The sequence below is a fragment of the Pan paniscus genome, chromosome 6, assembly GCF_029289425.2.
Source record: "Pan paniscus chromosome 6, NHGRI_mPanPan1-v2.0_pri, whole genome shotgun sequence".
NCBI classification, from domain to species: domain Eukaryota; kingdom Metazoa; phylum Chordata; class Mammalia; order Primates; family Hominidae; genus Pan; species Pan paniscus.
In genome coordinates this window covers 191,993,333-192,020,324 of record NC_073255.2, presented here as the reverse complement: position 1 = coordinate 192,020,324, position 26,992 = coordinate 191,993,333, and the positions used below count along the sequence as shown (strand labels likewise).

The following is a 26,992-nucleotide window of genomic DNA, read 5'->3' as shown; positions in this document are numbered from 1 at the left end:
CAGGCTGGAGTGAAATGGCACGATCTCAGCTCACTGCAACCTCCCCGCCTCCCAGGTTCAAGTGATTCTCCTGCCTCAGCCTCCTGAGTAGCTGGGATTACAGGCACTCACCACCACACCCAGCTATTTTTTTTTTTTTTTTTTTTTTGGTATTTTTATAGAGATGGAGTTTCACCATGTTGGCCAGGCTGGTCTTGAACTCCTGACCTCAAGTGATCCACCTGCCTCGGACTCCCAAAGTGCTGGGATTACAGGCATGAGCCACTGCGCCCGGCCAAGGACATGTTTTATCCAGGGCACCCACGTGATTTGTTCCCATGCTTTGACAGTAGAGAAACAGCCAGTGTGTCTGTCCACAGTTCCTGGGTATTTTTGAAGAGTTCTTGACTTGAGATTGTCTGGTCTGCCCTCCCTTGGAGAGGGACCAGAGACCCAAGCTTCTGGGCTTTGCAAAGCCTCCAATATTGAATCCAATACCCCATCCCCTGGGCCTCACTGGAGAACCAGTGATGTCATTCTTAACAAACCTGAGCGCAAGTGTGTGCCTGGTAGCTTCTCTTGTAGTGTGGGTTGTAGGGTGGCAGGAAGGGAGCTATCAGTTTGGAAAACCAGGGCTCGCAGAGAGGAAGGCCAGTGTCACGGGTGGGATGGAATTCCAAATGAGTGGGAGAAAAGCACTCCACATTCCCCAGAGTGCAACTGAGCCCAGCCAGGCAACTGAGCTAGAAAAGGTCATTCACGGGGGCAGGTGATTGGTCAGGATCAAAGTCAATAATCCTGTGTCCTCCTTCCCGTGCTTCAGCTTTGCGGGGCGGCAGCAGAGAACCCCCAAATCCCTCGGATCGTGGGAACTTTCTGTCACAAATCACAATCATTTGTGTCCTTCACCTCGTTAGATGCTGGGGTTTTGTGCTTTTTTTTTTTCCTCTGAGGTTCGTTCCCTGAAATATTTGTTTTTAGGAGGAGTTTGGGTTTAGGATTGTAAACTGCATTATGTCTTTAAACCCTTTTTTCAATGGACCACATTGTAAACCTGGGGAGATTTTAACATTAAAATGATGCGAAGGGTTTCTGCACCCATCTGACTTAGTTGAGTCAGTTGTGTTTTTGACTGTCACGCTGCACAGTGACTGAAAAAATACTCAAACTAGGCACGGCCTCTCAGGGAAATTAACGAGCGCTCGTGCCTGGGGACGCGCAGCTGGAGTACAGAAACGCTCTTGAGACGTCTCAGCCTCCATGAGAGAACTGGGAGGCCAAACCCAGACTGTGCAGAGGTGGGGGGAGTGGGGCCCATTTTAGAGAAGAATTGTAACGTAAAATCTGTGTGACAGCAAGTAAGAGATGTGACTCCAACATAGAGGCGGGTGACTATGGGTTCATGCAGGCGGCTAGTGCCACGTTAGAGAAAACAATTCTCAAAGTCTAGTGGTCAACGGAGTGTCTGGGCCTTAGAATGCATGTCTGCAAAGGAACATCGCGAGAACTGCTGGGGGCCTCCCAGCGGCCCTCAGAGGCCCAGTCGCTAGCAAACAGCAGCCACGACTTACTTGTCAGAACTACCCATATTTTCCTTCTGGGCAGTGTGGCTATGGAGAGAGCTTGGGGAAGGACCCCGAGGCCTGACATCTAATCCAGGCTTCACTGCTGTGGGAACAACTCAAGACCAGGCTAGGGACAGTGAGCACTGGGCTCATTGGAGAGGTACGGGAAGTGAGACCACTGTCTCCAGCAGCCACTCAGGAAGCCAGACCATAACCCCTCTAACCATCGGCCCCAGATGGCCCGGGCTTGGTTCATAACTGCCACTTCCCTAATTGTTGTCCCCGCTTACAACTCAGGAGCTTCTCCAGCAAGGGGGCCGCTCCCTCACCTATGTTTGGCAGAGACCCCAATGTGGGCAGGGGATGGGTGGGCCTCACCGTGAGAAAAGAAGGCTCCCACCTGAGCACCAGGCCAGTTCCCTGGCTGGAGGCTGCCGTCGTGGGAACCTGGAGGTGGCTCAGAAGCAGCATGTCCCAGTGATACAGAAGGGCTGGGCTCCTGGCTAACCCCCACCCTTAAGCCTGGAAGCGCGGCCCTAAGTGAAAACAGCTGACTCATTTTTCCACCTGAACGTTGCCTTTTTGGCCTGCCCCGCCCCATCCTCTGCCCATAAAAGACTTCAGCTGGCAGAGCAACATAAGCAGCTGAGCATCGAGGATACAAGCAGCTGAGCATCAGAGCTGTGGCTAGACGTGGCTAACTTCAGATGGTGTGGCTTCAGAGAGGGCCGGGCTTCTGGGAGAGATCACCTTCCCATCCCCTTTCCAGCCTCCCTTTCTGCTGAGAGCCACACATCACTTAGTAAAGTCTTCCGCATTCATCACCTTTCAAACAGCTCGCGTGACCTGATTCTTCCTGGGCACTGGACAAGAACCCGGGTGCCGAGAGGGCAGGGGCTGCCACCCTGACCCTCCACTGAACTGGTTGGTGACCTGATTCTTCCTGGGCACTGGACGAGAACCCGGGTGCCGAGAGGGCAGGGGCTGCCACCCTGACCCTCCACTGAGCTGGTTGGTGACCTGATTCTTCCTGGGCACTGGACAAGAACCCGGGTGCCGAGAGGGCAGGGGCTGCCACCCTGACCCTCCACTGAGCTGGTTGGTACTTGGCTGTTCCTGGACGGCAGAGCTGAAAGAGCATTGGTTGTAACATGCTTGGACGCTTCTGCGGGGCCCTCACGGAGCCCGCTCCAGCCAGAGGCGAGCCACGGGCAGCTTCCAGCCACTCCAGTTGCTGTCCTCAAAGGGGTCAAGGGATCGTGTCCTGTCTCACCAGGAGATTGGCTGGGGCCACATTTGGCTTTCTGTGGTTGGTCCTGAGTTGCAAGTGGGGACAACAATTAGGGAAGCGGCAGTTATGAAGCAAGCCCGGGCCATTTGGGGCCAATAGTTGCAGGGGTTATGGTCTGGCTTCCTGAGTGGCTGCTTGAGACAGTGGCCTCACTTCCCGTACCTCTCCAATGAGCCCAGGAGCCGGCCTGTAAATAGCGGGGCTGGTTGCTGTGGAGACAGTGTCCTCACAAGCCTGGGTTGTAGATAGCAGGCTGGCTCCTGGGCTGGTTGCTGTGGAGACAGTGTCCTCACTTCTCACAAGCCTGGCTTGTAGATAGCAGGCTGGCTCCTGGGCTGGTTGCTGTAGAGACAGTGGCCTCACTTCCCACAGCCTGGCTTGTAGATAGCGGGCCAGCTCTTGGGCTGGTTGCTGTAGAGACAGTGGCCTCACTTCCTGTACTCCTGGCTTATAGACAGTGGGCCAGCTCCTGGGCTGGTGGCTACAGCTTGTATCTCCAGGCTCTGTGTCCACAACTGGTCTGGGCTGGTGGCTACAGCTTGTATCTCCAGGCTCTGTGTCCACAACTGGTCTGGCTGTTGTCCATTTGCATATTCAGGCTCTCACCACTGCCGATGGCTTCTCTGGCCTCTTATGAGCCACATAACCGACGTGGCCCTCTGTTCTTTCACGTGTAAAAGTCAAGGGTGCAATGTGCATGATCTCTGAGATATCTGCCAGTTCTAAAATTCTATAAAATAATTAAGTTGCAAGAAATTACAACTTTATGTCCACTTAGGTCCCGGGTGGGCCCCTGCACAGAAGCAAATGTTTGCAGGCTCTCCTTGCTCTGTTCGGAGGCTCCTTCAGTTAATCGCAGACCGTTAGGGTCCTGGGAAAACAGCTTGGACAGACTCACCTCCCACAGAAGGATGCTGAGGTCCAGAGGGGGGAGGGGAGTTGCAGGTCCACCCTGTACCATACGACTCCCAGCCCAGGACAAGGGGGCCAGCACTTCCCAGACTGGAAGCTGTATGCGAAGTCCCGGCCAGGCTCCTGTCTGTGTAGAACCGCCTATAGCGGGGCCTGTGAAGCTGCATTTCTCAGTGCCCAGTCGATGCTGGTGCTGCTGGTGTCCCACCAGGCTTCGAGGAGCCAGAGACTGGACGCTCTGGCAGGTCCTCACGCTGTGCCCCCATGGAGGCTGGTGCCAGGCAGCACGGGGCTCTGCAGCCGACGGGAGCAGACCCGTCTGCATGGAGGTAGACACTGTCAGTAAACAGACCCAGCTACCGAACTTGAAACCACTGGGGACTAATTAAGTGCCTGCGTGAAGATTATAAGCGCAGTGGGAGTTGGAAGGACGCAGTCTGTGAGCTCATTGTCCCACGGGAAGCACTGCCTGGCTGTGCTTGTGCCTCTGGACACCTGACTTCATCACAGTCACTATGACCTCTCAGAAAGAAATACGAGTGACATGCCCCACGCCTGTGCTCACAGCACACACCGTGTCTCTGCATCACGAGGGCCGGCTCCAGGTGGAGTGGCTACTTTCCCGTAGCCCTCCCGCTCCCATGCCCTCTGCATCCCTGTCCCCATCCTCAGGCACTGGGAGTGAGCCACACCTGCCTGCCTCTCTGTGGCACTGACACTGAGGCTTTTCAGCCCTCTGTTTATCCCCAGCCCCCTAAACTGCTTCCGCCACAATCCCCCTTACTTTGGGGCCTTCTGACCCAGTGGCTGGCCACTGGATCCTGAGGGGCCGACGAGGTTGATGTCCTGTGGTGAGCTGAGGCACGCTGCAGCTTGGCTCTGCTTCCATTCTGAGGTCCAGCATGGCCCCTGCAGCACTGGTGGCCAGTTGGATGCCACAGCCCCTGGGCTCTGCCCCACCTGCTCAGCATGTGGACCCAAAAGAGCTGCCCTCCTAAGTGAGGGAACACGTATAAAAACATGCAGACAGGAACACCTAAAACACACACAGACACACATGTGAACACATAAAACACATGAACACAAAACGTACAGGAACACATAAAACACACGTGAACACAAAACAGACACACGTGTGAACACATAAAACACATGAACACAAAACATACAGGAACACACAAAACAGGAACACATAAAACACACGTGAACACAAAACAGACACGTGTGAACACATAAAACAGGAACACACAACAGACACACGTGAACACAAAACACGTGAACACAAAACACACATGTGAACACAAAACAAAACACAGACATGTGAACACAAAACACGGGAACACACAAAACATAGGAACACAAAACACACACACGTGAACACATAAAACACAGGAATGGATATGAGCACACACAGAAACGTGAACACATATAGGCAGGAATGGATATGAACACACGGAAACATGTGAACACACTGAGGAACGGATATGAACACATGCAGACAGGAACATATACAACATACAGACAGGAACAGATATGAACATACAGAAAAGTGAACACTTATAGACAGGAACGTATAAAACATAAACAGATAAAGCAAACAACCCCAGCAGGGGCCATAAAAAGGAAACCTTCAAGGAGTAGGGGTGGCTGAAACCCGCACCCAGCGGAGGTGAGAGTGGGGCCAGGCCCGAAACAAGCTTGGGATGATGCCCTGTCAGTGACGGCACAGGACGGCAGAGTGTTAACATTTCAATAGCTCCAAACATGCTGAAGACATTTCCCAGCTAGCACGATGGTGAGTGCCCTGTAATCCCAGCTACTCGGGAGGCCAAGGCTGGGGGATCGCTTGAGTCTAGGAGTTTGAGACCCTCACCTCTAAAAACAACAACAAAAAGATATTTCCCAGGAAAAAAAGGACAAAACATTTAAAAATACATGAAAAAGACGAGAGAATCAGACGCTCACTGTGGCAGCCCAGCATCCAACAAGTGGGAACTCCCAAAAGTGAGGCTGGAGCACACGGCCGGTGGAAGGACCTGAGTTTCCAAATCGAAAGGCCCCTGGTTTGTGTTGAACTGTGTCCCCTGCTCCACATTCAGATGCTGAAATCCTAACCCCAGGGTGACCTTATTTGGAAACCGGGTTTTGCAGATGTGATTAGTCAGGTTTAGATGAATCCTTGCTGGAGTAGGGCGGGCCCCCAGTCTAATATGACTGGTATCCTCGTAAGGGGACATGTGGACAGAGACGGTTGCAGAGGGATAGCGCCCTGTGAAGATAGGAGTGAAGCAGCCACATGCCAGGGAGCGCCACGGCTGGACAGCCACCCCAGGGGCAGGAGGAGGCCCGGACAGATCCTCCCCAGGGACCTCCAAGAGGAGCCAACCCCGCTGGCACCTTGAAATGGGACTCCCAGCCCAAGAGCTGGGAAGCAATGCATTTCAGGTGTGGATGAGCCCCAGCCCGCGGTGCTTCATTTCAGCAGCCATGGGAAATAAACACAGGCCCCTTGAACACCCAGACCCGTAAGGGAGGAAAAACTCACACGAAAGCATATTGTCACAACGTCTCAGGACACCAGTGATGAAGAGAAGCTTCTAAAAGCTTCCAGAGAAAAAGCAGGTCCAACAAATACTCAAAGGAAAATGACATATGACTTTTGGGTCCACCTGGTTGCTGTGAGAAGTGGATGAGAAGACACAATTTTGTGTGCAGGGACCCCGCAGGGCGACGCGGCTGCGACAAGAATTAGACGGGGCGGGAAAGGTTCTTGGGCCTCAAAGGAGGACACCCCAGTGATGGAGATGGGAGGAAGGATGGGGGAGAGCCGTGGCCTGTGGCAGCCCAAGGTCATGGGGGGTCCTCATGCCATCACGGCCATCAGAGGAGGCGAGGGTCCTCCAAGAACAGCGCTGCCTTGGAACGCCATCGTGTGCCACCCTGGCTGCACAGATGTGGCCACAGATTTCAGAGCAGTGCAGCTGGGACTCTGAGCCAACCATGCTCCTGGTAGCTGGAAATGCGAGGTGCAGATGGAAGTGTGGGGGCAGAAGGAGGCATGTGTGGGAGGATGAAGGCACAGGTGGTGGGTGGAGGAGCAGGTGTGGGGGTGGAGGCATTGGGGGGCATTCTCATGGCTCCACACCTTTTCAAGCACAAGCTAGAAGGTCACATTCCATGATAAGCCTTTGGAATTCAGAAGGAACGTGACTTCCCACCAGGAATCCCCTACCCAGTAAATCCTCAATCAGGTATGAGAGTGGAATAAAGATATTTATAATTTTATAAGGTCTCAAAAAGTATCTTCACTGTGGTGTGGTGGTGTGTGCCTTTAGTCCCAGCTACTTGGGAGGCTGGGGCAGGAGGATCGCTTGAGCCCAGGAATTTGAGTCCAGCCTGGGCAACATAGTGAAACCTGCCTCAAAAAAAAAATCTTCACCCTTTTTTTGAAGCTCCTGGAGATTTTGTTGCATTTAAAGAGGGGAGTAAACAAGAAGGGAGGCATGGAATCCAGGACATGGGGGAGCTGATGGGGAAGTGCCTGGTTCAGCTAATCAAGGGGTGCTTTACCACCCTGAGAGGGAGGTTGAGCTCTGCCCGAAAAGCTGGGTATGAATTTAAGGTGGGTATAGAAAATTAAGCGAATGAGCAAAAAAGTCAGTTAACTCCAGGATATACAAAATTTGTACAAGAAAGGAAATGTAATCAAGTGCAGGGACTCAGTGGTAAGAGGTAGCTCCACAATCATAATGTCAATGCTGGGCATGGATTTAACAAAAACAAGCACATGCCCAGGCTGGGGGAACGAACAGGGGGCATGTGAATATGTGTCTGCAACAGCGCATGTGTGTGCAGCTTCGTGTGTGTGCAGCTCTGTGTGTGTGTGTGCAGCTGTGTGTGTATGTGTGTGTGCAGCTCTGTGTGTGTGTCGGGGGCAGTTACTGAGGTAATTCCTCATCCTAGATAGGAAGTTCAGTGAGTGCAACATTGAAATGCTAAGAGATGGCAGTACATGGCTGTTTATTTAGAAATGTGGAGCTCAGTAGGAAACAATCTGCAAAGCTGGAAGTGTTGCTTCTGGGGAGTGAGCACTGCAGGTGCAGTGGGGGCCAGGTTTTACATGTGCTGCTTTGAGAAACATTAAAAGGATACCTGATATCCCCCAAAAAGCACCGCAGTATGAACACACACACAAACACACACATAAACACATGCATAAACATACATGCATAAACACACACATAAATACACGTAAACACACATACGTAAACACACACATACACATAAATATATGCATAAACACACATAAACACACATAAGCACATAACGCACATATACACATACACACATACAAACACATAAACACACATACACACATAAACACATACATATACACATGAACACACACACACTCTGTCTCCCCTGTGTGTAGCCTGAAACGTCAAAGAATCAGCCGAGAGAAAAGGTGAGCCCCCTAGAGTGGAGAATTGACGGGCCATGTTGCAGGAGGAGCCTGGCTGATCTGAAGTTCCTCATTCCCGCCCTGGTCTGGGTGTGCTTGCAGTCATTTTTGAGGCGTGTGCTTTTGGCTGGAGCCCCAGGTACAGCTCAGCTGTGCTCAGATTAACAGGGTCCATCAGATGGAAGTAGATTTTCCTCCCTGTGTGCTTTTGATAACACAGGCTGGATGTGTTCTGGGGAAGGATGAACCAAATGCATACAGCTTTTCTTATGATGAGAGGAAACAGGGAAAAACATGCACGATGCAAATGCAATATTGTTTATGATCCATTGGAACATTATTTCCCTAGCGTGAGCCCTGTTAAACACAGCCTTACTGTGCCTCAGGCAACGAGGCACATATGGCTGTAAACTCCTATTACAACTGAGAGCAGAATTGAGGTCTGATCCGATCATCGCCCTGCTGCTGGGGAAGTTTAATGATAGCTAGAGATGCTTAGTGTCTAATTTGTTTTGTCGGAATTGTGGTTCCCAAGGTCACGAATGCTGCAGCATTGCAGCCTGCAGAATATGGCGTGTCACATGGCATGACAGATCATGAGAGCAGCTATGTTCCATCTGAGAAAGACCGTCTTATGCCAAGCTTTGTTTTCAGCGGCTTTAGTTCAAGGACAGTTGGTGCAATAGCAGGGCTGGAAGTGGTCTTGTAGCTCACTGAGTAATATCCCCTCACTTGGTGGAAACGTGGAGTCCTGGGGTCGTTGTGACTTGCTCCATGTCAGTCCGTTATTGATGTTTCAGAAACACTTTCTACTGGGTGTCCACTGTGTCCCAGACTGGAAGTTATGTCCAGTGCCAAGGTCCAGGGAAAGTGGTGCCCAGCCCAGCCCAGGGAGCCCCTCTCTGGAGGATTGGTGGGTTGGGGGTTCCGATGGAGGCTGGAGGTGCTGGAACCAGGCTCAGACTCACAAGGAGGGGCAGGATGGTGCTCTGGGCAGTCTTCCTGGAGGAGCTGATCTTGACTAAGTCTTGAAGGACTAGGAACCACTGGGAAGGGTGGCTCAGCCTTTCAGACCGAGGGGCAGCCTGTGCGCAGAGGTGCAGTGCATGTACGGAGCTCTCAGCAAGGTGCCCAGAGGATGGTGCTGCCGTGTCGCAGCCAGGGGCCCCTCGTGCAGGGCTTTTATGCCAATGCAGAGGATAACCCTTGGGGTCACTCTTCCACTGTCCTCATGGGTAGCATCCGGCTTCCTTCTCTCCATACGAATCTCCCTTATCCTCAAGGTAATGTGGGAACCCTTGGTGGAACTTGGTAGAACTTGGGCATTTGGGTCTTTGGGTCACAGTTGGGTTGGTTTTTAGCAGCATGACTGTGGAGAATGTTGTGGAGAGCCTGGAGTGGGGAGAGAAGCCTGGAAAACAGGCCTGCAGCCATCCAGAAGAGGGAGGAGGATGGGGGTGAAGAGGAGGTGAGTTGGAAGCTATTGAGAGATTCAGTGGTTGAATGGAGGGTCGGGGAGGGTGGTGGTCTATGGTAACTCCTGAAGCTCTCCCTGGTTGGAGGTCCATGCCCTCCCAGGCTGGGGCTGCACACTGCTGCTGGATCTACAGTACCGGAGTCTTGTGGGCACTCCTGCCCTCAGAACTCCACTGGACATTGCCCTAGTGGGAACTCTCTGAGGTGGCCCCACCTCTGTGTCAGTTCTCTCCGTGGGAGCTGGGGCTCTCCAGGCCATCCTGTGAAATCTGGATGGAGGGAACCATGTCACTGCAGCTCCTATGGAGAGGGCACTGCATAGATACTGTCAGAGTTTACTGCTTGTGACTTCCAGAGGGGTGGGCTGAGCTGCACCTGGGCCTGCTTGAGCCTAGGTGGGGTGGCCAAGGAACACTGCATTGGAACATGGGCAGCAGAGCCTTGAAATCATTCTATCCCCAAGGCCCTAGCGCTCTGGACCTGTGACAGGCAGAGCAGCCCTGAGAAGCTCAGAAGTTCTTGGGGTCACTCTTCCACTGTCTTGATGAGCAGCATCCAGCTTCCTTTTCCCCATACCAATCTCCTTATCAGCGGTCACTTGGCTACACCCTTGATTTTTCTCCTAAACATGCTTTTTTGCTCTGTATGTGGCCAGGCTGAAAATTTTCCAAATCTTTAGGTTCTCTTCCCTTTTGATTATAAATTTCATCTTTAATTCATTTCTCTCTTCTTTCATTTTACTATAAGCAGTCAAGAGAAGCCAGGCTGCACCCTCAACACTTTGCTTAGTTATTTCTTCTGCTGAATACCTTATTTCATTGTTCACAAGTCTATCCTTCCACAAAGCACTAGGAATGAACACAATTCAGCCAAGTTCTTTGCCACTTCATAGCAAAGATGGCCTTTCCTCCAGTTTCCAATAACATGTTCCTCACCTCCTTCTGAAACTGCATCAAAATGGCCTTTACTGCCCATATTTCTACCAACATTCTCATTCTGACCTCTTATCAATCTTGAGGAAGATTGAGGTTTTCTCAGAGGCTCTCTTCTTCTTCTGTGCCTATACCTGAATCATCCTTGCTGTTCTGTTCACAGCAATGTAGGCTTTTTCTAGCATGCACCTCCAAACTCTTCCAGCCTCTACCCATTACCTAGCTCCAAAGAAGCTTTCACATTTTTAGGTATTTGTTATAGCAACATCCCCACTACTGGTACCAATTTCTTTCTTAGTCTCTTCAGGCTGCTATAACAACATACCCTAGATTGGGTAACTTAAAAAAAATAGATATGTAATGCTAACCATTCTAGAGACTGGGAAGTCCAAGATCAAGAGCCACAAAGCTTCAGCATCTGGTGAGGGTCTGTTTCTCATAAAGAGCACCTTCGATGTGCTCTCACATGGTGGAAGGGGTGAATATGTTCTCTTGGGCCTCTTTATAAAAGAGGCACTCCTTATAAAGTGCCTCCTTATAAAGGGCACTGATTCCATTAGTGCTTTGACCTCATGAGTAATCACCTCCCAAAGGCCCCACTTCGTAATACCATAACATTTGGGCTTAAGTTTCACCATGTGGATTTTGGGGGGATACAAACATTCAGACCCTCATAGAAACCTTCCCTGTAGTGTAGCCTTTTCTACACCTGTCCTCTGCAGGTGCCCCTTTCCTGCCCTGTCCCTCCTTATGCCAAAAGGGGAAGATCACTCCTTCACCTTCTCAGTTGAATTCATTCTCCAGGGCTTTGCTATTCCATGGGCTCCCTCCAAGCCTGGCAGTCACCTGTGCAAATAGGGGGTGGTGAGACCTCCCCACACTCTTCTTGGCCGGCCCTGGCACCCAAGGACCCCCTCAGGAAAAGGGGCTCACTTCTTGTCTGCACAGGGAAAGCAACATGTAACAGAGGGGAGGCCGCAGCCTTTCTCTGCACTTGCACAGGTGTTGGCGTAGCTACTAGACATACAGGCCTTCACTCTTACACGCATTTATTTAAAGCGAGTGATTATTGTTGGTTACGCTCGGGGGCAAAAGGGCCACGTGATCCCTGCCCACGAGGTTTTCAATCTAAGTAAAAGAGACAAAACAATTCAATGAAAGAAAAATATATATCCCAGTAAACGAGCCGGTGCTTTAAACCTCAGAGGGGTGAGGTTATTGGCTTTTTCTCTTCTTATTCATTCTTTTTTGCCTGGAGGGTAAACTTTCAACACTACCTTGCCTCAAAAACTCCTTAAATGTGAGATGCCATGTTAATACAAATTTATGGTATCCATTATAAGATGGGATCTAGCAATTTCACATGGAAAAGGCTGCCCAGCATTGAGACTGGTTTGGCCTGAGAATCTGAGGCTCTGGCCACCATGTCTTGATGGCTTTCAGGGGCCAGCTCTGAGGCTGCAGGTGGTTGTGGACTCTGGCCAGGTGCCACTGGCATGTCCAGCACCCACCACTGCTCTTGCTCCCCGTTGCTGCCGGGAAGCTGTGACTCCTGCCCTGGGAAGCTGAGGCATCAGATTCTTTGCTTTGGAATTTCTGACCCTCCCTCTGTGTGGCCTCTTCCCACCCACAGGTTGCATCAGGATGTCGGGCTCTGCAGGTGCCAGCATGCTGGAACTCATGCTCGGGTTGGCGGGTGGTTGGAGGAGTGTGAGCTGTGCTTTTTCATCCCCGCATCCCCAGCACCCAGCATGGAGAAGGGGTGTGATCAATATCTGTCGGAAATGGAACAAGCCTCGGGATAAACAGCCTCATCCTGGGATGTGCCAGACAGTGGTCATTGTTCTAAAGGCTCGGTGAGTGCAGTCAGGTTATCCTGACCTTGAAAGTTACTTACCCAGTACAGAAAAGCAGACTTTCCTTCCTGAGTCTCCTCCCAGAACAATAGGCAGGTGCCCGGTGGTGCAGTTAGCAGAAGGCAGCTCTGCGGTTTCCCAGGAGGGACCCATCTCTCTCCCCAACTTAGCATTTTTATCCTCACCAGCTCCTGGACATCTGGCCAGAATGACACCCAGGAATTTTCATTTTGCCCAGTATTCAGGCCAACTGTTTGGGGTCATGGGCTCTAATATGCCTCCAGACAAGCTTGCTGGAGTCTTTCCTTGGGTGGACAACTCAGGTTGAATGAAAGAGGCTTTCATTTAGCCTGTTCCCTGTGACTACATACACAGCAGAATGTGAGCAGATACTACCCCAGGAAAGTGACCGCAGAGGGCAGGTGTGGTCCTGGGCTCTCCTCTGATGGAGAGAGGACCCTGGCTTGTGTCTGTGTGTTGATCTCTGTGTTACACAGTGGTTTTGGTACAGGATCCTAAGTACCCCTTGCACCACCCTGCAGATGGAAAGCATTGTTAATCCACTTACAGGTGAGCAAATGGAGAACAGTAGAGACTTGGTGACTTATCCTTGGCCACACAGCCTCCACGTGGGTGGAAATGAGTCTTGAATCTTGGTCTTCTAATGCCAGATATGCCTCCCCCATGAAACCACATGCATAGAATAACCATGATGATGACTGAAAATGTCATCGCCATGTGCCTGGGCCTCTTTGGAAGGGGTAGAGACTGGCTTTATATTCAGAAACTTGAGTACATGAGCAATGCACTTGTTTGACACGTTTATTAAACTTTCCCCATGCATGAGTTCCTGTTCTCGACCCTGGAAGGCAGCTGGTCCCAGTGACTCTTACCAAGCAGGTGCAGGAGCCCCAGGTCTGCCTGGAGGAGTCATCTCCATGGGAGTTTGGGTGTCTGAGGCTTTGCTGGGATGGGAGCGCAGACTGCAGACCCCTCACCATCCTGGGAATCAGCCTTCCAGTCTCTTCCTCTCTGTGCTGCAGAGGCTTAGGACTTCCCCAGAGTCCCCAGCCCGCCACATAACCTGATTCTGTTTTCCCAGGCTGTTCCTAAACATGCCCGGGACACAGGTGTCCCCTTGGGCTGCATCCCAAGCATCCCTGGGAGGAAGGTGCACTGGGTCTGGCTCTACTTGGAACTTGGGAAAGGGAAAATGCAGAGAGCACAGAGTGCCTTCGCACTGCTGCAGAGGCTGAAGCTCCATGTCACGGAGCTTGGCAAAGTCATCACGTGCCACCCAGCTCCACAAACATAGTCGAGAATGGCAGTGGCTGGGGGCTCTCCATGGAGTCCCCTACACCAGGCCTTGTCATGGGACTGATGGGCACCTCTTGGCTGCCACCTTACTTCCTGGCCCTGTTCTGCCCTGGCCTCCTCGGTCTTTCTCCTCTTCAAACCGCCTTTCAGAGGCTACCGATCTTTCCTCCGCCCACTTTTGCCATTCAGCAGAGGCCCCGCCATCCCCAGGCAAGCTCGGGGTTCCGTGTGGTCTGCTGCATGAACAGTCACCACACTGTGCATCGCACCATCACTGTAAGCATCATGAGATTCACAGAACACTTATGCTGGGCCAAGGATGGTACCAAGGATCCTACTACCTGCAATGAGATTCACAGAACACTTATGCTGGGCCAAGGACGGTACCAAGGATGCTACTACCTGCAACACGTGAGAACCCCTACAGCAGCTCCGGAAGACAGAGCCTATTTTTTTTTTTTTTTGAGAAAGAGTCTCGCTGTATCACCCAGGTTGGAGTACAGTGGCATGATCTCAGCTCACTGCAACCCCAGGTTCAAGCAATTCTCCTATTTCAGCCTCCCAAGTACCTGGGATTACAGGCGTGCACCACGACACCCAGTTAATTTTTGTGCTTTTAGTAGAGACAGGGTTTCCCCATGTTGGCCAGGCTGGTCTCAAACTCCCAGCATCAGGTGATTCACCTGCCTGGGCCTCCCAAGGTGCTAAGATGACAGGCGTGAGCCACCGTGCATGGCCAGATGGAGGCTATTCTCATCCTTGTATATTAGTCATGGTTCTCCAGAGACAGAAGCAACAGGATGGATGGATAGAGACAGAGATGTAGACATATGGGTACACAGATAGCTACACAGATAGCCAGGGGTTTCATTCCATGGATACATAGCTATCTGTGTAGATAGACAGGGATTTCGCTCCATGGATCTACGTAGATACATAGATATCTACGTAGATACATAGATATCTACGTAGATAGGGATTTCATTCCATGGATATATAGATATCTATGTAGATAGACAGGGATTTTTTCCCATGGATACGTAGATATCTATGTAGATAGACAGGGATGTCATTCTGTGGATACGTAGATATCTATTTAGATAGACAGGGGTTTAGATATCTATGTAGATAGACAGGGGTTTAGTTATGTGACTCCACAGATAGCTCTGTAGATAGATGGAGATATATGAGGGGGTTCTTAGGGTAATTGTGAGGCTGAGGAGTCCCCGGACCAGCCATCTGCATGCTGGAGACCCAGGGAAGCCCACGGCACAGCTCAGGCCATGTCTGAAGGCCTCAGAGCCAGGAAAGCTGATGGTATGATTCTCAGTCCAAGGCCCAAGGCCTGAGAGCCCTGAGGGCTGCTGGTGGGGGTCCCAGAGCCCAAGAGCCAGAGAGCCTGGAGTGTGAGAGCCCAGGAGAGGGAGCGGGAGCAATATGCCTGCGCTCGGCCTTGTGTGCTGTGGGCCCGCAGCGGCTGGGTGGCACCGGCCCAGGCTGGGGGCTGAGCATCCTTCCTCAGTCGCTGATTCCAATGCCAGTCTCTCCCGGAAATGCCCTCCAGACACACCCACACCTGAAGCCTCACCAGCTACCTGGGCCTGCCTTCCCCAGTCAAGTCATCACCTAAAGTTCACCTTCACATCCTGTTTTACAGATTGGGGAAACTGAGTCTCAGAGGGGCTAAGTCACGGACCCAGTTGGTCCCTAACAGGAGTAGGCAGGCCTGTGTGGTCAGGCGGTTGGAGCCAGGTGCTGCTCCTCCCTCTGTCCTCACTGCGGCCCGGGAGCAGGTAGAGCCAAGTGCTGCTCCCCACTCCATCCTCACTGCAGCCCAGGAGCAGGTCAGAGGTGTCAGACCAGCCTCGTCGGGGACTGGGGCTCATGCTTGTCTTGCTGGCAGGTGGGCTTGAGGGGAGGGATGTCGAGGGGACAGGCCAGCGTTTTCCTCAGAGCTGGGTGCCCTGCCCGGCCCCACCAGGCCCTGGAGTCACTATCGGCAGACAGAAGGGACCACGGCTATTTAAACTCTACGCTCATCCCAGCCCAAACGATGCTGCGCTGATGCTCAGGTAAAGGGTTGGCTAAGAAGGGGGACAGGCCACCCACAGTGCCACATGGTGTGGCTTGGATGCACCTGTCATTCTGAGGACCCCGCCCCTCCTCAGCCCTGCAGAGCCTCGTCATGCTGCCCCAAGCAGAGGAAGCAGCGGCCAGAGTCCCTAAGGAGCCGTCCAGGGGCTTCAGTGGATGCTGGGATGGGGTCTGTCTGGTGCTGGGATGGGGTCTGTCTGGGCAGTACGGAGGTTCCCCTGGCCTTCCTGTGGTGTTTCAGCCTGGACCTGCCCAGGGGGCTGAAGCTTGGAATGGCCACCAGGGTAGGTGCTCCACAGCGCTGGGCAGAACTGAGCCTGTCTCTGGGGGAGGACCACAGACAACCAGGAGACAGCGCAGGCCTAAAAGTCTGGGCCAGCAGATGGGGAAGAGTCAGTGACACCAATGCCACACCCAAGGTGACACCAGTGCCTCCAGGTAGCGTCAACCGTGTGACTCACTTGACACAGGCCGTGGACTTGGAGTGTCCCCGCCCAGGGTGACCCCGGTGAATGGCGGAGTTTTGTAGAATGCAAGCCCAGCCCAGCAGTCCACGCCTTCTTGCTAAGCTGCTCTGTACACCGAATGAGTGGGCTGGAGTCGCTCAGCTCCTTCCGCATCTAGTCCTCTCTGATTTCCTTTGGCCACAGAATAAAACAATCTGCCAAAGTGTTTTTCTTCTCTTTTTTTCTGTTTTGTGCAACAGAAAAGCCCAGAGGAGAAATGAAGATGCAAAGAGAAAGAAAAAAACCCCAACCAGAGAGCTGCAAGGATATCAGGAAGAGGGAGTGTCCGGGGACGGAGCAGAGCGCGCTTTTCCGAACGCCTTACTCCGGGCTGGCGCTGCTTTCTGCAAGCCCGTGCGGTGCACGTGAGGAGGCTTTCCTTGCGGTGGTGAAATCAAACACACCTAAGGCGGGAGTCCTCCAGACTTTCCTCACCTGGGCAGCTTGGCCCCGGCCACCTGTGCCTCGCCCGGAGAAACTCCAAGTAAGTGTTCCTGACTTCAAGGGTCGGAGGTCTGTTTGCTCAGGGCTGGTTGGTAAAATCGAACGGAGAATGAAAGCTAGAGCTTCTGAAGCACATGAAGCAGGAGGGAAGCTTTAGACTCCCCTCTCGAAGGAGAGGGCTCCCCTGTCCGCGGGAAGAAAGGCTTTTTTCTTACGCTCTGTCAGTAGCTCAAAATCAGGCCACGTTTTAGTCGGCTTCACGTTTGCACCACGGCTTTCATCTACAACTGTTTGTTTTTCTAGAGTTAAAAATACCTTTTTATTTTATATTTGTTTGTAAATAGGAAATATACTCAAAAAAAGGTACAAAATGTCTATAGCAAAAATTCATTTCCCTTTTTTTGTTTCCGTTTTGAAACTGCCACCCAGTTAGCATCCCCACTGGTTTCACCCACTTACACCTAGTGTTCCACTAGTGGAACACTAAGCTTGTGGGACTTACTTATAGCCTACTGCTGAAGGTCATTGCCAAGGTCTGATTTTTCACAAAAAAATATTTGCGACCTCTGGCATAAATGGGTTAAGGGTGGGGTCCCAACAAGACGGCCCTTGCTTCAGATGCCACCCCCAAGTGAGGTCCCCGGGCGACCTGCACCTCTGACCAACTTGCTACAAATCCAGGGGCTCCCCTGATGACCTCAGGTTTTATAATTTACTGGAACACTCCCAGAGCCTTCGAAAGTGTTGCACTTGAATCTCGCTTTGTTGCCCGGGCTGGAATGCAGTGGCACGATCTCGGCTCACTGCAACCTCTGCCTCCTGGGTTCAAGCAATTCTCCCACCTCAGCCTCCTGAGGAGCTGGGATTACAGGCCCCCGCCACCATGCCCAGCTAATTTTTGTATTTTTGTAGAGATGGGGTTTCACTATGTTGGCCAGGCTGGTCTTGAACTCCTGACCTCAGGTGATCCACCCGCCTTGGCCTCCGAAAGTGCTGGGATTACAGGCATGAGCCACCGTGCCTGGCCACGATCCCATTTTCATAATAAAGAACACACATCAGGCCAGCCAAATGAAGAGACACATGAAGAGTGTATGTGTGGAGTGAATTCCCGCAGGAGTGTGTGAGTGTATGTGTGGGGTGAATTCCCGCAGGAGTGTGCGAGTATATGTGTGGGGTGAATTCCTGCAGGAGTGTGTGAGTGTATGTGTGGGGTGAATTCCTGCAGGAGTGTGTGAGTGTATGTGTGGAGTGAATTCCTGCAGGAGGAATCACTGGGTCACCCAGGATGTGTGCTTAGAACTTAAATGATTATTTGACTATTACCAGGTTACCCTCGCTGGAGGCGGTACCCAGTTACACTCCCACAAATGATATGAGACTGATGTTTCATCAGACCACTACCAACTCCTTGTGTTATCAAATTCTTAATTTTGCTATTCTTTTTGCTCACATCCTTACTCAGTTTTCTTTATTTTTGAGATGGAGTTTTGCTCTTGTTGCCCAGGCTAGAGTGCAATGGCTCAATCTCGACTCATTGCAACCTCCTGGGTTCAAGCGATTCTCCCACCTCAGCCTCCTGAATCGCTGGGATTACAGGCACCTGCCACCATACCCGGTTAATTGTTGTATTTTTAGTAGAGACAGGGTTTCACTATGTTAGCCAGCTGGTCTTGAACTCCTGACCCCAGGTGATCCGCCTGCCTCGGCCTCCCTCAAGTGTAGGGATTACAGGTATGAGCCACCATGCCCAGCCAGTCTTCCCACTTTTAACAAACTTTTCAGAGGCGCCACCAACAACCTCTGCTTACATCTCACTGGCCAGAGCTTCATCTCCTAGCCATACTCAGGAGCAAGGTGACCAGGAACTGGGCACATTGCTGCCCTGGCTAAAAATAAAATGATGCCACTAACCATATGAGCGAGCATACTTCAGCAAATGACTACATCTTCCTCAGGCTCGGTTTCCTATCTACAGGTTGGGGATATTGAGTGAATTAAAGATGAATCCCTGCATAAAGCACAGATCCTGGCACCCAGCAAGCTGCCCATAAAGATCTCACAAGGCTGTTGTTTATGGAGCCCATTCTTTGGGCCCTGGTAAATGACATAGCTTGGGGAGGGGAGCAAGTGACATGAAGAAGTGGCGGGGGCTGGGGAGATATGCAGAGAATGGAGCAAATAAACCTTTCCAGGAAGACAGGAGCCCGGTTTCTTGCTGTCAGAGAAAGGCCTACTAATGTTGGAAAGGGAGAAAATGAGAAAGAACTGGAGGTGGCAAGACTGGGACTGGGGTCTCAGTGTCAACTGACAGGTTCATTAAAATGTACACATGGACCCAGAAACAGTCAGCGAGACATGCACATGTGTGTTGGGGTGAGCGTGTCTGTCTATATGGATATATACAGATATTTCCTCTTTCTGTCCCCTGAGAGCCTGGGAGCCATGACACCTCCACAGCAATGAACACAGTGAGGACCCCGAGCTTGGTTTCCAGATGCTGTTCTGCACCAAAAGGTGCCAGGGTCCCCAGAAGGATGCAGAGTCCATGATGGGACAGTGGTTACCAGGAGATCCTGGGGCATCTTCCCTCCCTTGCCTTCCTCCCTCCTTCCTCCCTCCCTCCATCTTTCCTCCTTCCATCCTTCCTTCCTCCCTCCCTTCTTCCTCCCTCCCTCCATCTTTCCTCCCTCCCTCCTTCCTCCCTCCTTTCTTCCTCCCTCCTTCCTTCCTCCTTCCCTCCTTCCTCCCTCCCTCCCTTCATCTTTCCTCCCTCCCTCCATCTTTCCTCCCTCCCTCCTTCTTTCCTCCCTCCATCCTTCCTTCCTCCCTCCCTTCTTCCTTCCTCCCTCCATCTTTCCTCCTTCCCTCCATCTTTCCTCCCTCCCTCCTTCCTCCCTTCCTCCCTCCTTCCTCTCTTCCTCCCTCCCTCCCTCCATCTTTCCTCCCTCCCTCCATCTTTCCTCCCTCCCTCCATCTTTCCTCCCTCCCTCCTTCTTTCCTCCCTCCATCCTTCCTTCCTCCCTCCCTTCTTCCTTCCTCCCTCCTTCCTTCCTCTCTTTCTCCCTTCTCCCTTCTATCTTTCCTCCTTCCTCTCTCCCCACGCCCCTCTCCTTCCTCACCTCCATTTTCTTCTAAGTGTCACTCCCTGTTGTCATCTTCGATGGGGCCAGCATTATTTTAGGGACCGAGTGCTCAGAAGCAAACAGAGCACCAGGGAAAATGCTGATGAGGTGAATGTGGAGACAATCACTCAGAACAGCATCTCCTCCCTGCACTAAACACTTAGCCTTCCCTCTCCACCAGCCTGTGCCCTGCAGGGCCCGCTGGGTCCACAGCGGGGTGCTCTAGGGAGGTCACCTGTGCAGGCTTCGGGTTAACCCCGCGGAGCCTTCCTGCAGGGGAGGTGGCCGGGGGGCGCCTGGTGCTCAGCTGCTTTTTATGCCCGGCTCCTCTGAGAAGGGGCTGCTGCTTTCAGGGCAGGGTCCTGTCAGAGTGCACACGCATAAGCTCCTGCCACTTAGAGGCTTATGGGGTGTGCGGGGATAAAGTGGGGAAAGGGGGGCCATGGGAGGGTACAGAGGAGAAGGAGAGTGGGATGGGGCTGGGACGGTCCCCAGGAAGATAAAGGAGGAGCTTCTCAGAACCCCGGATGATATCCCCCTGGCCAGAAGGGCCCAGGGATCTCACACCTTTACTTGCAGGGGGAGGGTTTGCCCTCCAGGCTTTGAGTGCCAGGGCCTGAGCTCTGTGGCTCATACCTGTGGTCCACAAGGGACGGTAAAATGACCCTGGCAGATGAGGGCTGCAGGGGGTGGGGACAGGACAGGGGTGGGGTTGGAGACAGGGACATGGGTGTGGAGACCTCAACTGGTAATGGAGATCATGGGACAGGGCTGGGGACCAAAGCATGGGGACCTGGCCGTGGAGTGGGGACCAGGGATGGGGTGGAATCGGGAAGGGGTGGAGGAGGAGGGCCGGGATGGGGGACTAGGGGTGAGGGTAGGCACAGGGCGCTGGCCAGCTGGGCTGAGGCTGCTGGGCACCTGGAAGTGGGCCCAGGTGCAGCACCAGCCTCTACAGGGCTGGGTGGGGGTGGTGGGATGGGGATGAGGGTGTGGGAACCTGAGACAAGTGTGAGAACCTTAGACAGATGTGGGGACATGGGGTGGGGGTGACTGGGTACTGAGGGAAAGGAAGACAGGGCAGGTTTAGGGGCGGGGCTGGGGGCGGGGGCGGGGACCAGGCAGGGACCAGCTGTGTGGTGCAGGTGGCTCACTGGGAAGGGGCCCAGGTGCAGCACCGCAGGGCAGGGTGTGTATCTAGGGCGGTGCGGCCCGAGGACCTTTGTTTGCAATTTGTCTGCTGCACGCCCAGCACTCGCGGAGGGGCCTGTGAGGGGCCTGGAAGGAGGCCGGTGTGCGGCGGCACAGCTGGCATGGGGCCCATGCTGCTGCCCCTGGCTCTGCTGGCCCTGCTGCTGGGGCCTGCGCTGGCCCGGAGTGCCCGGGACCCGGAGGTGTTCTGTGGAGGTGAGTGTGTATGAAGGTGGGTGCCAAAGGGGTCCAGGGGCTTCCAGAGAGCCCAGCAAACCCTTCCCCAAGGGGCCAGGCCACTGGGCCACTGCCTTTCCCTGTTACCCGGCTCCTGGCTACTCAAAGAGAAGCCCTTTGGGGGTCCTTCTCAGCACCTCCAGTCCAGGCCTGGCGTCCAGCCTTGAGGGCAGCTGCTTTGGGGTCCCCTGGATTCCAGCCTTGTCCATGCTGTGCCCTGGCTCCATGAACTTGTGCATTTCACCTCTCTGAGCTCACTTGGGGTGGGCTGGGGTCATGGCTCAGGCTGGCGGCCGGGGAAGGCAGCACCTATTCCTGAGCCTTGGACGACATCTGTCACGTGCTGCTGATTACAAGACACCAGTTAGTTACAATTGATTTAAAAAACACTCTCAGATCTCCTGGCTGAAGCTCGCCCTCTCGATGCAGGAATTTGTGGGTGGCTTTTAGCTGATCAGAGAACAGAGGCAGAGCAGGCGGCCTCCGTCACGTCGGTTACGGTGGGCAGTGTAAGAGCCTTGAGAGAATCGGTGGTCCCAGCGAGGAGGACAGGGCCCGCTGTGGCAGGGACTGGGCACATGGGAAGAAGAGGCTCTGAGGCTGGGACAGAGCCCCCAGTGCCTCCGCTGGCCCTGGCCTCAGCTGGGTCTGGGTGGGGCCTCTGTCCTTCACCTCTGCACGTTCTGTGCTTCTTCTGGATGGCTGCTGGCTCCTTGGGTTGCAGGCAGGACTGAACAAGGACTGCCTGGGCAGTTCGAGGCTGGCTCTCTTACTGGTGCTGGTTTCTCCAGCCTGGTTTTGGGACCAAGAGGGGGACAGGACAGGGGCGGTGGCTTCAGGTGTCCTGTGTGGGCACCAGGGGCTGGGGACAGGGTGTGGAGGGGAAGGCAGGGCTGGGAACCCACAGAGACTGCATGAACCAAGGGCCCATCCCATGGGAGCTGCTAGAGGGGGAATGGGCTGGGGCTGAGGCGTGAGAGTGGAGGGGCTGGTGTCAGAGGAGGTGTGAGTCAGGGGTCTCCACACAGGGGCCGTCGTGTCACTGGTGGGTGTCAGTTGGGCCTTTTCCAAGAACCTTCTCAGAGTCAGTCCCCATATCCACTTCACACATCATCAGCAGGCACCCCCTGGGGTTTGGGTGACTGGAGATGAAGCAAAAGATATCCATCACCCAAAATACATTCTTTGTCCAGACCCAGGGCCTGCTTTTCACCCTAAAGCATTGTTTCCAGGAAGCTGCTGCTCAAATGCAAATGCGTAACCCAGGCTGGGGGCCCTAGCAGTGCCTCTGGAAGAGACCAAGATGAGCTTGTCAGTGCTCTGGGACAGACCAAGGCGAGTGCGCTGGGTGCTCTGGGGGGAGTAAGCTTTGGGGAGGGTGCTTTGGAAAGGCCTAAAAGGTTTTCAAAATCATCTTGACAACGGATCCCTCCCCATACATGAGAGTGGTGTGAAGAGCGGGTGCAGGCAGGACCGCTTGCTGGCCTCAGGTTTCCAGAGTGGGGTGTGCGCGTCGCAGGGTGCAGGCCAGGAGGAGGCCAGGAGCCCCTGAGGGCTGAGGAGGAAATATTAGAACTCCTGGGCATGTTTCTCTCAAAACTGGACATAGTCCCTAACAGTGTTTTGCAGCATGTGCATATAATTGCAAATATACATGTATTCGAGCATTCAGACATTTTGACTTGCTGATGAGTTTTGAACACACCAGGTGCAGGGCCTGGGGCACGCCAGGTGGGTGCAAAGGCGGAGCTTAGAGAAGTGGGGTGGGGAGTCAGGAAGTCGGCAAGCCCCAGGGCCAGGGCATGGGAGGTTGACAGAGAAATGAAGACCCCCGGGAAAGAGGGGGCAGTGGCACAGGCCCCTCTTGGATCTCACTGTTTCACCTGGTCCAGCTCCAACTCCATGATGAGATCTACTGTCTTAGGGGTTTCTTTTTCTATTCTTTCTATCTCATTCTGCATTGCTCTTTTAAAATCTCTTTCAGTATTTTCCTCCATTTGAAGCCAACCCATTTAGGGAAACCTGGGAAGAGACATCTCGTCTCCTTCAATTTGGTTGAATTCTGTCTCTCTGGCACGAACAGCCCTGAGTACTCACAGTGAATGCAGAGGCAGCAGCGCCGCTGCTCCATGTCCTGAAGCGATTCTTCTAATCCTGCCTCACAAAACAGAATACAGAAAACCTAACCTACTCAGGGGGAAGTGAGCATCCTGCCTGCCCTCCTTCCAGGCGTCATATTAGCAATAAAATGCATGAAACCAGCATTCTTTGCCACCTTATCGCTAATCATTGCTATTTTCTCGGAGAGAGAGGCTCTTGGCAAAGCACACAGCCCTGGACTCGGTTTTGCTTCCTGGAATATTTGGGTGGTGACATCGCAGCTGAGCCCCTTCCATGGAATTCTATGGTGTTGGGCTGTTCTTCGTAAATCCTATGGGAAGAGGCTAACGTGGTTGAAAACTGAAATCATGCCTAACGTTGGCAGCTGCCATCTCTGAGCAGTGGTGACGGGTTTTGTGTGGATTGCCTCCCTCCGAGGTAAAGGGGTCACCAGCCTGTTGGTGCCCTGCTGACACCTCCTAGCACCCACTTGCTGCCTGATGCGGGCACTGAGAGCTTCCTGTGGCCTCCTCTGCTGAGTGCAAAGAAGGCTGGAAGTGCCAGGGAGTTAGCGCCCCCAGGAACAGCCCTCAACAACCATGGGCCAAAGTCCAAGTTGGTCGCCAAAGCCCTGGCTCTTTCCCTGCCACGCGTGGTTTGACTCTGAACATGGCTCTGCGGCCACCTGTTTTTGTGAAGGGTCAGCTGGTAAGTATTTCCATCTCCGCAGGCCATGCCATCTCTGTTGTAACTACTGAACTTTGTCTTTGGAGCACAAAAGCAGCCATAGAAAATCCGTAAACAACTCGGCATGTCTGGGTTCACCCTCCGCCATGATTGAAAGTTTCCTGAGGCCTCCCCAGCCATGCTTCCTGTACAGCCTGCAGAACCGTGAGCCAGTGATCAGGTAGTTCTTTATAGCAATGTGAGAATGGACCAATACAAGGTCCAGTGGGCCATCTGACTTAGCTGGGGCTGGCACAGCCAACACTTCTTTTAAATTTTTAAATTGTTAATTGACTCCTAATCATTGTGCCTATCTATGGGTGCGCTGTGACTTTTCTGTGTATCTCTTTGACATAGGGACTTCATTCCCTTGGGGTCTGTACTCGGCAGTGGGGTTGCTAGATCATAGGGAAGTTCTATTCTTAATTTTTTGAGGAACTTCCCTGCTGTTTTCTGTAATGGCTATGCCAATTAGCATTCCCACCAATGGTGTACAGGGTTTGCTTTCCTCCTCATCCTCGCCAACACTTGCCATCTTTTTTTTGTTTGGTTTGAGCCATTCTCACAGGTGTTCAGTGCTGTCTTACTCTGGCTTTGATTTGTACTTCCCTGGTGATTGGTGATGTTGAGCATTTTTTCATATACCTGTTGGCCATTTTTAAATAGGATCATTTGATTTTTGCTGTTGAGTTTAGTTCCTTATTGATTTTGGTTATTAGTCCCTTATCAGATGTATGACTTTCAAATACTTTATTCCATTCCACAGGCTTTCCCTTCGCTGTGCTGATTGCTTCCTTTGCTGTGCAGAAGATTTTTAGTTTGGTGGAATCCCATTTGTCTATGTTTGCTTTTATTACCTGTGCTTTTGAGGTCTTACCTCCCGAATTCTTGCCCAGACCAATGTCATAAAGTGTTTCTCCTATGTTTTCTCCTTGTAGTTTTATAGTTTCCCATCTCACATTTAAGTCTTTAATCCATTTTGAGTTGACCTTTGTATGTGGTGAGAGATGGGGCCCAGCCTCATGGCCCTCGCCCCTCCTGGCTTCTGTGAGCGCCCCTGCGTCGGGGCGCCGTGCACCTCTGGCTTTCATGGCCAATCCTCGGGTCCTCCTTTCCAGCCTCCCCTGCTGGCTGCTCTACCTCTGCCCGCCCCTGCGTGTTGGGCACCACCAACCCCTGCCCATCCTCCACCAGGGCACCCCTGAGGGTGACCAGGGTCTCAGTTCAAGGCTCCTGCTTAGACCACCCCCTCGTGGTACCCGGCCCTGGAAGGAGAAGGCCCTTTGGACCTTGTTCCTTTGTTTTCCCGACCCCAGCCATTGTGCTTTTACTGTCGTCCCACAGTCTGGAGGGTCAAGGTGGGCTCCGACTGGGGAGCGTCCCCCATGCTGCGGGACTCTGTCAACCCTGGGGCCAGCACCTCCAGGGGCCCTCGCTGACCTCCAGTGATCTGCTGGTGGCCTCTGAAACGGGCGGGACCTGAGGCCATTGTCAGTTTCCCGTTTGGCAGGGTGTGGCAGGAATGGGCTAGGAAGGGGCACGAAGGGAACAAGCGGCCTCCTTCACGACCTCGCCTCGGCTGCTCATCAACAGGCCTCTGCCCAGTGGGCCATGCGTGTCTCTAGGCTACTAGTCCCCTTAAAGGATCCACGTGGGACTGCTGAGGTGGTGCCGTCTCCCTGCTGTCTCTCAGTGTCATCTCTGTGCCTGGCCCAGCGCTGGCACACCTCAGGGGCCCACACCCTATTGATGGAATAAGCATAATGATGCTGGGAAGAGAACGTGGGTGCCACTCCTGGCCTCAAGCTCAGGAGATGCAGGCTTCGGCTCCCCAGGTCTGTGGGAGGGAATGTCCACCCTTAGGAGGAAAGCGCTGCCGGGGAGGCTGCAGGGAGCAGGTGTGGACAGGGGGCTGCTGGAGCCTGCCCCAGGAGGGCCCCTGCCCAGTGGTGGGGTCTCCACTGAGCGTCACGCCTTGGCTGTCGGCTCTTTCTGGCTGCCGTTCCTCTTGCAGATGTCAGATCATTTTCTTTCTCCTTTTAAACTACAAAGTCTGGGCTGGGTATGGTGGCTTACGCCTGTAATCCCAGCACTTTGGGAGGCCAAGGCAGGCAGATCATCTGAAGTCAGGAGTTTGAGACCAGCCTGGCCAACATGGCAAAACCTCATTTCTAGTAAAACTACAAAAATTAGTCGGGTGTGGTGGCGGGCACCTGTAATCCCAGCTACTCAGGAGGCTGAGGCAGGAGAATTGCTTGAACCCAGGAGGCGGAGGTGGCAGTGAGCTGAGATTGTGCCATTGCACTCCAGCCTGGGCGACAGAGCAAGACTCCATCTCAATAATAATAATAATAACAAAATGTTTACATGCTTGCCGTGGAAAACGTAGGTGCCACTCCTCTCCACCCCTACTTGCCCACTCCTGGGCTTGAACCAAAGCTGCAGCCAGTTACACTTGCCCACCCCAGGGTGGGTATCCCATGACAGTGTCTCTGGTGCAACTGTGTGAATACTACATGGATCCATGAGGCTCGGGTCTCATTTCTAATTGCAGTGACATGCACATAACCTACAATTCGCCATCTTAACCATCTAAACGTACAGTTAGTTCTGTGGCATTACGCACAATCACATTGCTGAGCATCCATCACTCAACCCCATCATCTCCAGAACTTTCCATCTTCCCAAACTGGAGCTCTGTCCCCATGAAGCACAAACTCCCCGCTCTGTCACCCCCCAGCCCCTGGCACCCACGGTTCTACTTTCTGTCTCTGTGGGT

The 26,992-nt window shown here is 52.9% G+C and overlaps 1 protein-coding gene across 1 annotated transcript in view; it reads left to right on the top strand.

The window, feature by feature from the left end:
- The window catches only part of CNPY1 (canopy FGF signaling regulator 1), a 153,809-nt gene that overhangs the window by 62,082 nt on the left and 64,735 nt on the right, over window positions 1-26,992 (top strand). Inside the window, exons 3-4 of the mRNA XM_055115556.1 lie at window positions 12,251-12,473; window positions 16,591-16,874. The gene's annotated coding sequence lies outside the window, so the exon portion shown is untranslated. The remainder of the gene's footprint in view (window positions 1-12,250; window positions 12,474-16,590; window positions 16,875-26,992) is intronic.